We start from the raw sequence: 15,492 nt of genomic DNA on the forward strand, positions 1-15,492 counted from the left end.
TGAAAAGCTAAAGAACAGAAATGATGAGGCATCCTAGTAAGAAAGTTTCAGTGTAACCTAAGAATAGTTTGTCTATCCAGAAAAAAAAAAAAAAAAAAACTAGCAAAAACAATAACAAAAAACACAGAATACAGAGAAAAAGAAAGCTCTATGCACTAAATGCAGGTAACCTCTGATTTCTAATACTTCCACTTTACATCTAGAAACAAATTTGGCATTTAATCAGCGGTCACCTACAATGAGAATCTGTAAATCACTCCACCATTCTTTACACAATCATCTTTTCATAATTATATCAATACCATACTCAACTATTATATTCTCTTGAAGCCTTCTTTGGTTTCTCACACTTAAGTCACCCTTTATGTATTTCTATTTTTGCAACAACCATACTGAAAATTTGGTCTTTATATAGGCCTTCTCCATTAGACTATGAACCTCTTGATGTTTCCATTTTCCTGTGTATTCTATGTGCCTAACACAATTCCTGGCCCACAGATAGATATATAATAAATACTTTAGCGATGGATTAAATGGGTAATATGTAGAACAGATCAGAAGAGAGATGTTAGTTAGACAGCTACTGATAATCCTTAAGTGAATAGATAAGAGCATGGGTATGAGTTGATAAGGAAAGAAACAGTCTCATTCATTACAAAAGAATTTGTAAGGATGAGTAAGATCAGAAACATGTGTACAGGAGCGCTGATGCATAGGGGCACTTGTACCCCAATGTTTACAGCAGCACTTTCAATAATACCCAAATTATGGAAAGAGCCTAAATGTCCATCAACTGATGAATGGATAAAGAAGTTGTGGTTTATACACACAATGGAATACTACGTGGCAATGAGAAAGAATAAAATATGGCCTTTTGTAGCAATGTGGATGGAACTGGAGAGTGTTATGCTAAGTGAAACAAGTCATAGAGAGAAAGACAGATACCATATATTTTCACTCTTATGTGGATCCTGAGAAACTTAACAGAAGACCATGGGGGAGAGGAAGGGGAAAAAAAAAGTTACAGAGAGGGAAGGAGGCAAACCAGAAAAGACTCTTAAAAACTGAGAATAAACTGAGGGTTGATGGGGGGGTGGGAGGAGGGGAAAGTGGGTGATGGGCATTGAGGAGGGCACCTGTTGCGACGAGCATTGGGTGTAGTATGGAAACCAATTTGACAATAAATTTCATATTAAAAAAAAAAAAAGAAACATGTGATTGTCTTTCTTTTATAGCTCAAAGTATCTTTTTATGTTACAAGTTAGGTTAAAAGCTTCTATTAAAAGTTCCTAAAACAATGTCACTCCAGAAGCACAGAGCATACAAAGGGCTCGGACTGGTTTCTAAATGTAGGTACACACTGTTTTTCCAAAGTTTGCATTATGCCAGTCTGCTTTTACTAAAGACCTACATTAGCACCTGTTTTCACTAACCAAAAGAAATCCAAAGAGGATTTTTGCTTTTCTTTAAAAAGGTGAGAGGCAAAAACCGCATTCAGCGTTTGCAGCAAGCCATCACAGAGGCAGGACACACCCAAAGCAGCAAGTGTAGCACTGCCAAACTACCTCCCTGAAATTACACTCAGCACCTCACAAACAAGCTACCGTAGCTTTGAACCGTGTATCTTAGTATCTGTGCTTTTTCTCAATTTATTCTAGGCAACCATTGGTAATACGTGTCTTAAGAAATAGGAGAAGCCTAAAACATGTCATTTTTGGGGTCTGGGAACGTTCAAACATTTTCCCATAAAAATTAATGGTAAGTGTTTCTCTGCTTTACACTATTTCAGTTTTACAAAAGATTTCACAGGTATGCTCTACTTTCAAGTAATAAGTGAAAACTATACCATCTTCACAAAGAAACCACGGTTCACTGAAGAAATATCTGAGTTCAGACCTGGAGCACAGGGGAAAAAAAAAAAAGTTGATCCTGAGAACTCTTGCGTCAGAAAGCAAGTAAATGCTCAAAGACCAGAAGGATCTGTCAAAAGGACAAAGGACCAAGTAAAAAGGGTGCTCAAATGCCACTTGCGGGACAATTTGAGCACTCCAAAAAAAAAAAAAAAGGAAAAGAAACTTACTTGAGTGTAACATATTGGCTAAATAAAAATTAATGAATATACAGTGATACTTAGGGGAAGAAAAAGACATGAGGAAAAGTGGGTGGAGTGGGATGAGGAAAGGAAATCTCTTCTTTACAGAACAAAGCCAGTAATAAATGTAGAAGGAGGAACTGAATTAGTTGTAACCCTAAGGTATAAACCAATTCAGGCAATAATCATCGATGTATGCTAAAGCTACTAGGTGAAAGGTTGTTCACATTCAGAACACTCATCTTGTGCCAAAGTATTACCCCACAGATTACTAAGCAATGCAAAGGGGAAAATGTATCTTTAAAATCTGGTTGTCACTACCTTAACTAAGTCATCAAACTTGGCATCATTGACAATAGTATGACAACTTAATATTATGAGTCATGAAATGACAATATAAAATAAACATCATCACCTCTGAAGCATTCTCACCAAAAATATTTAAGCCTCTGCACCAGGAGTTAAGCTTTTCTATCCTATGGATTCCTTGGCAGTCTGGTGAAGTCTACAGACACCTTCCCAGAATAATTTAGTTTATAATGCATAAAATACATTAGATTACAATGGACAACTATACTGAGATAAACTTTTTAAAATGTAATACAGTAATTTTTTGCTTCTCACTTAATGCAAATCTATCTTAATTTCTAAGCAATAATTGAGCTTAAATATTTCAAGGTATCTGCAACACATTAATGTGACATGAAAATATTTGAAATTTCTACTAGTGACAAAGTTACAGGCAGTGCTAATATCCCTATGAAGGGTTATCTACATTCATAATTAAAGGAAACACTTAAAATCCAGTTAAAGCAGGTTTCTTTTGACCATGGCACTACTGACATTTTGAGCTGAGTAATTCTTTGTTATTGGGTGTTTTCCGTCTATGCATTTTAGGATCTTCAGATGTATTCTTGGCCTCTATTCACTTGATGCCAATAGTACCCTCCCCTGCCACATATACAGTTATGACAACCAAAAACGTGTCTACACAAAGCCAAATATGCTGAGGTGGAGAAAAGAAGGGAGAAAACAAAATCACCCCAAGTGATAACCACTGAGTTAAAATAAAGATGATCATAAGATAAATGAACATATGAACTGACTGAAGGTGCTAATATCAATTCTTACAATAAGTATTAATAAAGGTTCATTCCTTTTTTCCTTCTATTAAAAAAATGAAGAATCCTTAGGCTGGGTGAAACCTTACAAAGGATTTTGGACTTGATCCACAAGACTAGTGAGTCATTACAGACTTAAAGACACTGGTGTTAAATCCATCACTCTATAAGATATCAGTAAGGAGGGCCAAGTACAGAACCTAAGAGGACTTGAACATTTCCGAAGAAAGAAAGATATAAAGGAAAGCTTGTGATAAAGAAGGAACATCCAAGAAGGTGGGAGAAATATCAATTGAGAATTCACAAATAAATAAGGGGGGAAAAACCATCATTTAGATTTGGCAATTAGGCAGTGACCAGTTACATCAGAAACAATGTCAAGTTCAACAGTGGGCACAGAAGCCAGACTGCAGAAGCTGGAGTGGAACAGGAGGGGAAATTAAAAAACAATGGCTATTGTTTCAAGAGACTTAATTATGAGATTACAAAACAGAATATATAATCACATTTGATATAAAAACTTTACATAACTCTCTCTACATACACATAATGTATAAAAAGGTATACAACAAAACAGTGGTTATTATAACAAACCTTTCCTGACCACTGTATCTAAGCACATCCTCTCCCTTCTCTTCCCCCATCCAAACACACACACACACACTCCATTATTCTCGATCACTAGCATTATAGCGTGATCTTTTTAGTACTTGCTCCAATTATAACCGATTATTTACCTGTTAATTTTGTCTCCCCCACTATACTGAAAACTTACTTGTTTCATTCACCTTCCTATGCCACACTCAGCAGAGTCTAGGCAATCAGTAAAATGCATGAATATTCAATGAATGAATGAACAATATCATGGATAAAGAAGTAATAAGCACAAATAAGCCGCTAACAATGTCTCATATAAGTTCATATTCATTTCAACAATCTAAAAACATACAAAATCAAAAATACATTCTCTTCTTTGCATACATTATGTGACTTTCTAAAATTTTATTCTAGATTCTCTACATTCTTGAAACATAGTATATATAATATACTTAAGAAAACTGGCCATAAAGTGAGTTAGGTATCTATCACTTATTAGTTGTGTGACCTTAGTTTTCTCATTTTTAAAATGGAACAACAACAGTATCTTCCACATAGCAATGTTATAAAATTTAAATGGAATATAATTTACATAACCTATGTAAGCTCATGGCACAATACTTGGCACACAGTAGACATTCAATAAACAACTTTACTACTATTTATTATTACAAACATCTTAAGTATTAATATTTGGACTGTGTCATACAAAGTTTTATAATCAATTTAAACTTTAGGACCCTGAGCCTCCTCTATTGGTGTCCTTTGCTTGAGTGTCCCTAGTTTGGGGGGGGGGAGAGGAGGCAGCAAAATAATATGAGCAGATATAATTTACTATCAGAAAAGTAAACAATAACTAAACTAAACTAAACAATAGAACAGTGATCCTCAAAGCTATGCTAGTAAAAAGAGAGAAAAAAATAATATTGGAAAATGATGTTGAAACTAGAAAAGGTGTGGCCTAGAACAGAAGCAACAAGTTTGATGACAAAAACTGTGCAAGAGAGGAACGATGAGGGAGAGAAGGCAGAGAGGCTAGAAATAATGATTTAGAAGACATCTGAATAAAGGTCAAAGTTGAATCTATGGGAGTAGAGTGGATGAGATAAAAATTACAATCTCTGAGTTGGAGGGAACTTTGAAAGACCATCTAGCTCAACTTTTACCTAATATAGGAATCTTTTCTACATGGGGTCTTGCCTTCACTTGAAAACCTTCAATAGTGGAGAAGCGACTACTTCAAAAGCAGATTATTACTGTAAAATAATTATGATTGCTTTAGGAAGAAAATTCTTTCATGTAGTGTACAGAACCCTGCCTCCATGAATTTTCCATTGCTGTCTCCAGTTCAATTACATTACAGGAGTAAGAGAAAATACTTCTAGTCATAGGAAAGTAATATCACAAATACAAAAAAAAAAAAAAAAAAGATGGCTAATGAGAGCTCAGAGAAATGGGTAGAAAGGGGTAGACCAAATACATTTATCAGGAAAGGAAGAAAGCAATCAGAAATACCATCCTTACAGAAACAAGGGAGAAGTGTCCAATAGCAAAGTGTGAACAGTAGTGTGAACATGATGCAGAGAGAGAGGTCAAGGTTACTAACTTCAGAAAGGATACTGAATTAGGGGTGCCTGGGTGGCTCAGTCAGTTGAGCTTGAGCGACCGACTTGGGCTCAGGTGATGCTCTCACAGTTCGTGGATTTGAGCCCCACATGGGGCTCTGTACTGACATCTCAGAGCCTGGAGCCTGCTTCAGATTCTGTCTCCCTCTCTCTCTCTGCCCCTCCCCCACTCAAGCTCTGTCTCTCTCTCTCTCTCTCTCTCAAAAGTAAATAAACATTAAAAAAATTTTAGAAAGAAAGGATACAGTATTAGAATAATATTAGGACAGTGGTTGGGGCACATTTTTTTAGGTCCCGGAGACCTGAGCATATATGTAGGCAAACAGCAAGAAACCAACTGAAGGGTGAGATTAAAAAGGAACAGGAAAAGGTACTAGGGCCAAGAAGATGGAGGGAGAAAGAAGAGTTAGATAAACACAGGGATTTGGGGTGTGGCGGTGAAGGCAGAGACAAAAATCACTCCCAGGGACTATGAGGCACTTTACACTATGCCCCACCTTGAGAAAGGCAGGACTTTGTCAGGCAACAGAAAATGAGCAAGCTGATCCAGAAAAATTGCACTACATCCTACTCCTCTACCTAATGCCCTTAAGCAAAGGTGGGAGGAGCAGAATCAGCTGGGACTTGGGCAAACCTGGAATGCCTCACTCCCCCCACTAGTTATCAATGAAAGAAGGGAAAGGGAAGCAATGGAAAGAAAGAATTATTATCACTACTATTTGACTAGACACTGTATAGTCCATAACTGCTTGCTAGAAAAACACGTCTGAAATGAATCAGTGAATGAATGAATACCCATTATGTGGATGAAGAAACAGGTTCAATAATAATTGGTTTCAGTCCATTTAGCTAGTTAATTGTGAATATGGGATTTGCACTCAGATCCGATTCTAAATTCCATGCCTCTATCTCTAAACCATACTGCTTCTCCAAAAACAAAACAAACAAAACCTAAATTCTTTCACTACTGCCTCTCATCTATTTCATGCACCCAGTACTTTCTTCTTTTTTTCCTTATCTTATCTATCAATATTGATCCAATAAAAATTACTTACACTAACAAATATTTATATCCATCTTATATTAAAAATGATAGCAATAGTTAACATCTGTTTGTGATAACATTTTTTTAAAGGCTTGACTTTTTACAGCAGTTTTAGGTTCAAAGAACTTTATAAAACTGGCACTACTAGAAAACAATTCCTCAAGGAAAAAGACACATTTTCATCGTATAATTCACTATATTTTTCTTAGCAAAGGGATAATTCTGGAGCTGCAACTTGGGATACATAATCTACTATAGGCCATCAGTTCAACACTTTCAACAAGAAATGTGTTGTGAATTCTAAGTAATAAATGAACTTATTAATGAACGTTTATAAAATGTCTATTTGTAATTTGAGAAGATATAGTGGGAAGTTTTTTTACACTGGAGCTGGACAGAGGTAGTATTTTGTGATACAATTTTGGGTTTGAGTTTAGTAAAAAAAGAAAAAAAATCTATACTCAATCCTATTTTTTCTAAAAGCAAACTTGATTTCCCTAAATTTAGATGTACTGACACAAACAAGGAAAAAAAAAAATACTGTAATGTCCTACCAAAGATCAATGACAGAAATCAGTACAGACTATTTTTTAAATCATAGTAATCTAAAATATCTCAAATATCTCACATTCTAAGAAATATTTTCCACAACGCTTTTGGAATTTTAGGAGCCAATTTCTGGTAAATGTTATAGATAGTCTTCTTTCATACAACCTAGACACAAATGACAATATACTTCTACACTATTTAAGTATACGATTCGTCACCTGACCAAATCTAGTTTAATCATAGTTTTTTAAAGTACTTAAAATTTTTTAACCACAACGATCTCAACAATAAAGCTAAAATTTAAACGGAAAGATGTGGGCTTTCAAGAAATAATTAACAAATTAAGGCTCCCTCATAAATAAGTACTTGTCTATTCATTTTGGGTATTAAAGGAGCATGGAAGAAGCTAAAGTGAACCCAGAAAATAAGAACAAAGTTGCACTAATCTGCTTTTTCCTTATATTCCCATTTGACATTTATAAGGCCGTGTCTTGGAGGAAACTGAATACATGTGCTTCCTTATGTTCCTCATTTACTTTCAACCTAGTGACAAGAAGGAACAATAAGAGATAATCATGGCTACAACGATAAAAACTATAACTATTTGTAATATTAAATTTAAATATTTAAAAATAAGTGATATTTCATGTATGACATCCTTATCTGGAATAAAAATCATAAATATCCTCAAAACACTATATATATTTTTTAAGTCTAGATGTTACTCAAAATGAAAGCAATGTCTTTTTTCCCTCGCACATTCACCAAAAAACATAATAGGGCAGCCACTGAAACTAACTAAGCATCACAGGCCGAAATTGAATGATAAAACTGTACTATGATAAAATCTGCCTCTAGCATGTAAAAAATTCAGTGGGAACCAAATATAACTTAGATGCCTTATTTTACTCCTTTGGGCCATTGATATGACTATATTACTAGTGAAATTTTTGTCAAAGTGAATCAGATTAAAATGTTGGTATTCTGTTCTTGGTGTCTCAGCCAAAGATTAGCAAATAAATTCTAAAATCACTAATTTAAAGTTACTGGGTAATGCATATATCTTAAATGTGTAAACCATAAGACATATTAAAATGTCTACACAAGAAGAGTAGATTGAAAATAAAATCTGTATAATTTACCCTACCTTAAAAATATCTGTTAGAAGAAATTATATATTAATATATTCTTAAAAGGAACAAAAATGACTTGGATTTATCCCCTGTCAATTACTTCAACAGTGTCCCTTGCAGGTTTAATTCTCTCCTCCCTCATCCATCTTCAATCTATCTTTGCTTTGTTCCTGGCTGCAAAACAGTGGAGAAAATTTAGATAAAACATGCAGATTATAAATGTATAAACTCCAATCTCAGATATGACCCTGCTCAGTAGTCCTTTCACTTATTTATACTGAAACACTGATCTTCCCCAATCCCCACAGTATTTATAAAAAACTTTCATCACTCTCTTCATATCCCCTAGTTTACCTACCTGCATGTATCTCATGCTTAAAAAGTAATTTTCTTTTTACTTCATACCAAAAAAAAAAAAAAAAAAGCCTCAGATAGGACTTCTACCCTCCACATTCAAATGTACCTAATTCTCACAACTCCTAACTTCTGATAGACAATACAGGTGTGTACTCTTGTCCAGAGTTAATTCTCCAACCAACTGTTCTTGATTTCACCTCTTCCCACTTCATCCCAGCCCTGTTGTATTAATTATTCCGACTCTCCTATCTCATCAGCCCATCAAAAAAAAAAAAAAAAAAAGTTCAAGAGCTAAATTAAAGTTTTTTCCCTCAGCTCTATCTCCTTGAGCTACTTCTTGCCTCCCCTTCACTGGCAAACCTCTATTCTCTCTTGGGTCTACCTCCTGCACAATCTTCCATCTTTACCACTCACTGCTCTGGAAATGGTGAGGAATGACCTGATTTCTAAATTCAATTGCCTATATTCAGTCTTCATCAAATCTGACCTCACTGCCCTCAAAAGCCAATAAAAGTAATAAATGCAGACAGAATAAGAGAAATAGAAAAATCACCATTTGTAATCCTCAAATGCAATGACTGACTCAAGGAAGGATCATTAATGGATGATAAAACCATTGGTTTAAAAGGATGTTAGGAAAAGGATATTTACATAGCCATGAAGTATCACCCTATCAGTTATTTATTAAAAAAATAATAGAGAGATCTGTCAGTTCCTACCCTTACCAAATGATCAAAGCTGGAATCACCAACAGGGGGACAGACTACCATTATGTGCCTCCTGATGTGATAAAGTGGTAGGAATACCTATCATCTGTGTGGTATTCTTGCCAGAAATATCTGATCAGAATCTAATCATGAAGAAACAGAGTAATTCAGAATATGGAATAAACTCGAGCACAAATGCCTCTATTTTTCAAAGGATAAACCAAAAAAGAAGAGGGAGGCACTGGGCCTAGTCTGGATTGGAGGAGACTAAAGAGACATACCAGCCAAATGCAATACATGAACCTTAACTGAATCTTGTAATAGTGTAGAGAAAAAAACAGCTATAAAAAATTTTGGGACAAATGGGAGAAATTTAGGTATGGACTGTATGTTTAATAAGCTTGTTGAGTGTTGATACTTTTAGGTATCATAACAGCATTGTGATCATATAGGGGAATGTCCCTGTAATTGGGAGATGCATGCTTAAGTATTTAGGGGTGAAATGTAATGAAATCTACAGCCTACTTTCAGACTTGGCAAAAGAAATTGGGGGGGGGCGGCGAGTGTTTATGTGTGTGTAGGTGTTCACTATTCTTGACTTTTCTGCAGGTTTAAAATTTTTCAGTAATAATAAAAAATAATGAATCAATGAAAGTTTACAAAGAAGTGAAGATAAGTAGAAGTGACCAAATAAACGGAGGGGAGGAAGTATGAGAAAAAGAGAATACTCCAGGAATAGGGAATAGTATGTTGCAAAGGCTTGGACAGGAAAAGAAGCCTTCTGCCAGAAACGGGAAATAATTCAACATGTCTGAGAAAATTATATATTCAGAGGGAGGAGGGAATAGGGGAGAGTCACAAGGCTAGAGAGGTAAGTTGGGAAAATAACTTAAATGAAATTACAAATCTATTAAAAGAATAAGGAATATGGATTTTATAATGAGGATAAAATAGTCACAGAAATAATTTATGATGAGAAATGATATAATCAGATTTTCCCTTCAGAAAAATCACTGATTATAGCACAGAGAATGCAATGGAGAAGACTAAGACTAGAAGAGTCCAGATAGGAAACTTGCTTAATCTCACTGAGAGATGCCCATAGCCTGAACTCCGATAATGGTAGTGGAGATAGAGAAAACTAGACAGATTTCAGATCTTTCTCCAGTTATAAGCTCTTTTCAGTGTCCCACACCCACATTTCTAACTGCCTACTAGGCATCTTCACCTACAAGTCTCAAAGATACCTAAAATTCAATATAGCCAAAACTTAAATTTATTATTTATGCCATCTTTATCTGCCACCACCTGCCAAAAGTTTATTCCTTCTCTAGCTCCGTTAATGGCACAATAATCTATGTTTCCTAAACTAGAAACCCTACAGCCAACTTGACTCCCTGACCTCTCTACATTCTTTAATTTCTATACCAGTGTGGACTGTCCTATGGATTCTACCTCCAAAATTCATCACACATCCATCCCTTGCTCTCCATTCTAATTGCGAGTAATCTAGTTCAGGATTTTATTTGCAGATTAGACTGCTGTGAGAATCTCCTAGCAAAAGCTTCTTTGGTTCTAACCTCACTCAATTTTAGAATCATGTTTCTAAAATTCAGATACGATAGGTCACTCTCCTTATGTATTCTTTGATAGTGGTATATATCAAGTTTATCACATTCAAAAACTCCACAACCTGGGCCCAATCTACCCCTCAAAAACTTATGCACCAGTAACGAACAATTCAAAACATAATAGTTCAGATCTGCAGTAAAACAAATCTGCCATTTCCAGTAAAAAATTTTTTACTGTAGAATATCTAATTCTAATTATTTCTAATTACTAATTTTTACTAAAGAATATCTGCACTGTGTCATAGTTAGATGTCCTTTTATTTTTCCCTCATATGCCCTCAACTGCAAAGAGAGAGTTGCTTGAGGACCTAAAGGGCTAATCTAATATACCCAGTGAGAGTTATTTTCCCACCTGGCAGGAGTTGAGAACACTAGCCAGAAAAATACAAACCACAGGTTTAAAACATTACTGACATTTGGGTGGCTATTCTTTGTTCTTTGTTGGGGGAGAGGGGTGTGCAGGATAACATAGGATGTATCCTGTGCATTTATAAATTCAGCAACATTCCTGGCTATATGCCAATGGCACCACACCTTCGGTTGTGACAATGAAAAACATTTCCAGACACTGCCAAATGTCCCTTGGAGGGTAAATTTACCCTCTTTTGAGAACCATTAGTTTAGATGTTAGGGCCCCAGGTCTTTGAAAAAGAAGGCCTCCAACCAGGCTTGTTAATCTTAATTTGTTTTTGAGAAAGAGCAAGAGAGAGAGAGCACATGTGAGCAAGACAGCAGAGGAAGGAGGCAGAGGGAGAGAATCCCCAACTGAGGGCAAGTGAGGCTTGACTCCACCATCCTGGGATCAAGACCCAAGTGGAAATCAAGAGTCAGATGCTCAACCGACTGAACCACCTAGGCACCCCAATCTTAATTTATTTTTAATTAATTTTGTTTTTAAAATAGAATTTTTTAAAAATAAGATGGTAAAAGTACAAGAAGATACCTTATAGTATATGCCATCCTCCATTAGGTTAAAGCATTTTTAGAGGATTTTGTAAGAGGGATTTCATCTCTGCAGATGCATTAGTCTCCTGACAACCCTCCATCCCAAAATGAGTAAATGCTAGTGAAATGTCAAATACATGCATACATAAAAGAACGTAAACAATTCTAACTAGCAAATCCTCATTTCTTGCTTTACATGGCCACACTGTGGTTCTTTAGCCACAATCTTAGAGATTCAAGCTTCCACTCTTCAGATTTCCTCATATGGTTCCTGCCATCTATTTGTGAAACAAGTAGGAAGCAAGCTGATGACATTTAAGTTTTTTTCCTAACCCTGATATCCTAATCTTCAATGGCAAAAATACTCCTTTAACTTCTACGTGACTCCCAGCTGACCAGATCACTAAAATCCATTTATGCTTTTTTCTTTCTCCATACTTCATGCTGAATACAACCAAATAGTTGTTTAGAACATCAGTTATTAACACCAGTGATCAGCTGCTTATTCTCAGACTCAAAATATTTTAGACATGTAAGTTGATTTTCAGAGAAAAACTTCAAAAACCTACTTATATGAATGAATCACAATAGGCAAATATTGAGATGGAAAGATTAGTGGTTGCCTAGGTCTGGGGGTGGGGTAGGAGGAATGGGGAGTATTGTTAATGACCAGGTTTCTTTCTGGGGTGATGAAAATGTTCTAAAATTTATTATGATGATGGTTTCACAACTCTGTAAATATACTATAAATCATTTAATTTCATCCTTTAAATGAGTGTTACTCAAAGATGTAAAAGGCTAGAAGCAGGAAAAAGGAATTTTAATCAACTTTTATGGATAGAAAAAGGAACGTGATTAAGAACAAATTCTGCGAAGTTTGCCATTTCATGAGTTACATTTGATTTTAATTCTGACATAAAAACTTAATACCTACCCAGAAATAAATTTTAACTTTTCCAGAAAAACATGAAAATTTGATCTTTTTTAGTAAACTTTGGATAATTTAAAAACAATGAAAACATTTCAGAAAGCCAAATGCTAAGTAACAAAAACAAAATATATAAATATCATCAACAAAATGTGAAGTCTTTACAGTTCTGTGATACGTTCTTTACAAAGAAAATCAATACATTTTTCACTTCTTTTAAAAATGATCCTCCAACTGTAAGGTCTGTCCTCATAGTGTAGTAATTCTTAAGTTACCAGATTATAATTTTAAAATAGCCAAATCACAATAAAACTGCAAACATTTAATCCCCCAAACCACAACTATCAACCACCCAAAATTTGCACATATTGATCATTCTTACCAAAACCTATCATGAGCAATGATGACCACTATGAACCATCAAGTAATACTCATTTCTAGGAAATCAGACTCTGACTGCAATACAAATATAGTCAAATCCCAATCATTCCATCTGTTCCATCAAAACTGCTTAGAAATCATCAAGGCTCTCAAAGTACTTTTCCAATTAGAACTATCAGATTTATAAAAGTCAACTCGAATGTCCATCAAAATCTGCAGTTTAAGTTAACCACAATAACGCATTCCTCAGCATACTATATCATGATATCATCTGCCTTGTAATCATTTACTATTGATCGCCCTGGGGTTTGACAAATCAGAAATAGAGCCAATTAAAAACAAAAAAACAAATAGTGCAAACAATTTAATTATTCGAAAGTAAGGAGGGCCTCACTCAATAAAGGACAAAAAATAAAGCTGGTTAAAGGCGAGTTAACACAAAACAAAACTTGCAACCCCAGGTCAGTCAAAATTCTAAAAATATCGTCCTGAACTCACAACACATGGACAGACCAAGTAGTTAATTATAATGTACAGCCAAAAGTTCCCTTGTCAACGATGGGAGGGCAGGGGAGGCCTGCTTTTGTATCAATGCACAGATGTTAAGAAGCAGAACTGAAGAAAATTAATTACTGAACAAACTACTGCGAGCTAAATCGCCAAACTGCAAAACACCGAGTTAATGGGGGAAGGGGGATAGCCTTCCCCAGGAAGAAAAACAATTTTTTAATATTTAAATTATTCCAGTAGGCTCAAAAGGAGGCTGAAAGGCCCTACTGGGAAAAGAAAGGGAAAGTTTCGGGGCAGCATCTAAGGAGGGTGATGGAAGTTCCAAAGCCCGGATCCCAGACAGGGGCGAGAGGGGGGACAGCGGCGTTTGCGGCCGCCGACTGAAGTGGGGAGAGCAGCTACCGCCCCGATCCCAGAGCGGGAGCGAAAAGGAAGAGGAGGTGGTGGCGGAGAAGAGAATGGAAGCTTCAGCGCCCGTCAGTTGTGACCGAAACTCCGTCCGCTTCGGGCCGGGGAGGTGACACAAGGGGTGGGGTCTCAGGCCCTCTCTCCACAGGAGGTCGGGGTGAGGGTGGGCCGCGAAGCGCCGGGGGGATCAAGTGGGGCCGGCCCGACACCTACCTGCGGGTCCCGGGCAGCCGCCCCAGAGCGAGGCCTAGTGCATCGCCGCCGCCTCCAGCCCTCCACGTCGCGCCGAGGCTGCTCCGCGGCCGCCGCCGCCCGGAGCCCCGCCGGGCCGGAGCCCGGCCTCCCGCCCCCGCCCCGCGCCGGCAGGCCCGTCGGCCGGGGGAGCACAGGGCCGCCCTCCCGAGCCCAGCTCCGCTCGCGGGTGAGAGGCGGCAGCGGCGGCTCCCTCACGTCTCTCCCGGGTGTCCTGTCAGCCAGCAGTTTCCCCCGGGTCCGCAGCGCCGCCTCCGCCGCTGCTGCCACCGCCTCTCCCACATCCCCGGCCTCCAGAGGAGCCGCCGCCGCCGCCACCGCCGCCGCGCCGCGACCACTACCCCTAGCGCTTCTGCTCCCTGCTCCACTGCTTCCCCTCACCCCGCCGGCCCGGCTCGGCCGGGCTAGGTCCCGGAGACAGCGCCGGAGGCCGCCGCGAGGCCGCCGCAGCCCCCAGCCCACAATCCACCGCGCGCCTCCGCCGGGGCGGGAGGGCCGCGGCCCGGGCCGGGGGGAGCGCTCGCCGCCTCGGGAGAGGGGCCACGGCGCGGGCGCCGTGGGTGCAGCCGGCGTTCCCCCGGAGCGGGAAACACCCCGCGCGGCTCTTCTGCGCCTCTTCTGATCGTCCTACACGCGAAGACAGAAACCAACGCTGAACTCTACTTTTCTCCACGACCCTTCCCCCACCCGAGTTGTTCTCCGGAGCATCCAGGTGCCGGCTTCCGCCTTCCCTGGGACTGGCCCGCGTTCCCTCAACATGGCCCTCGCCCAACCCCCGGACCAACCGACTCCAAACATCCCTAAACCACCCTGGACCTACTAAAGTAGATACTGCCACAACATTCCACCTCTCCTTTCGCCCCCTCAAAGTGAACGCTGTTCAGAGTTTCCCAAATAAATGTCCTTTAAAGGTTAAAGGTCATCCTCTCCGCCACAACACGCTGTGCTCTGAAAACAGCGCACTGTCTCTCCATTGATGCCTCCCCCACCGCGTACTTCTCTAAGTTTTCCCCTAGTTCCTGGCCTTCCTACCAGACATCTATCACACTACTCTGGCATTTAAACCGGTTATTTCTGTTCTTTGAGATACTGGAAGTGCGTGTGTGTTAATACCTTCTCACTGTGATTCTTAACAATAATGCAATTCAACCTGGTATCTGAGGACTTGCAATTTTAATCAAAAAAAAAAAAAATCAGCAAGAAAGGAAATG

The 15,492-nt window shown here is 38.4% G+C and overlaps 1 protein-coding gene across 2 annotated transcripts in view; it reads right to left on the reverse strand.

Moving 5' to 3' along the window:
* VPS54 (VPS54 subunit of GARP complex) overlaps positions 1–15,245 on the reverse strand; it is a 136,941-nt gene extending 121,696 nt beyond the window's left edge. The window contains exon 1 of one of the 2 annotated variants that reach the window (XM_015070546.3): positions 15,102–15,245. The gene's annotated coding sequence lies outside the window, so the exon portion shown is untranslated. Of the gene's footprint in view, positions 1–14,242; positions 14,383–15,101 lie in introns of those variants that run through there. The other variant, XM_027072352.2, reaches the window with a different exon arrangement.
* Between the last annotated feature and the right edge of the window lie 247 nt (positions 15,246–15,492).

Source organism: Acinonyx jubatus, chromosome A3 (assembly GCF_027475565.1).
Source record: "Acinonyx jubatus isolate Ajub_Pintada_27869175 chromosome A3, VMU_Ajub_asm_v1.0, whole genome shotgun sequence".
Taxonomy (NCBI): Eukaryota; Metazoa; Chordata; class Mammalia; order Carnivora; family Felidae; genus Acinonyx; species Acinonyx jubatus.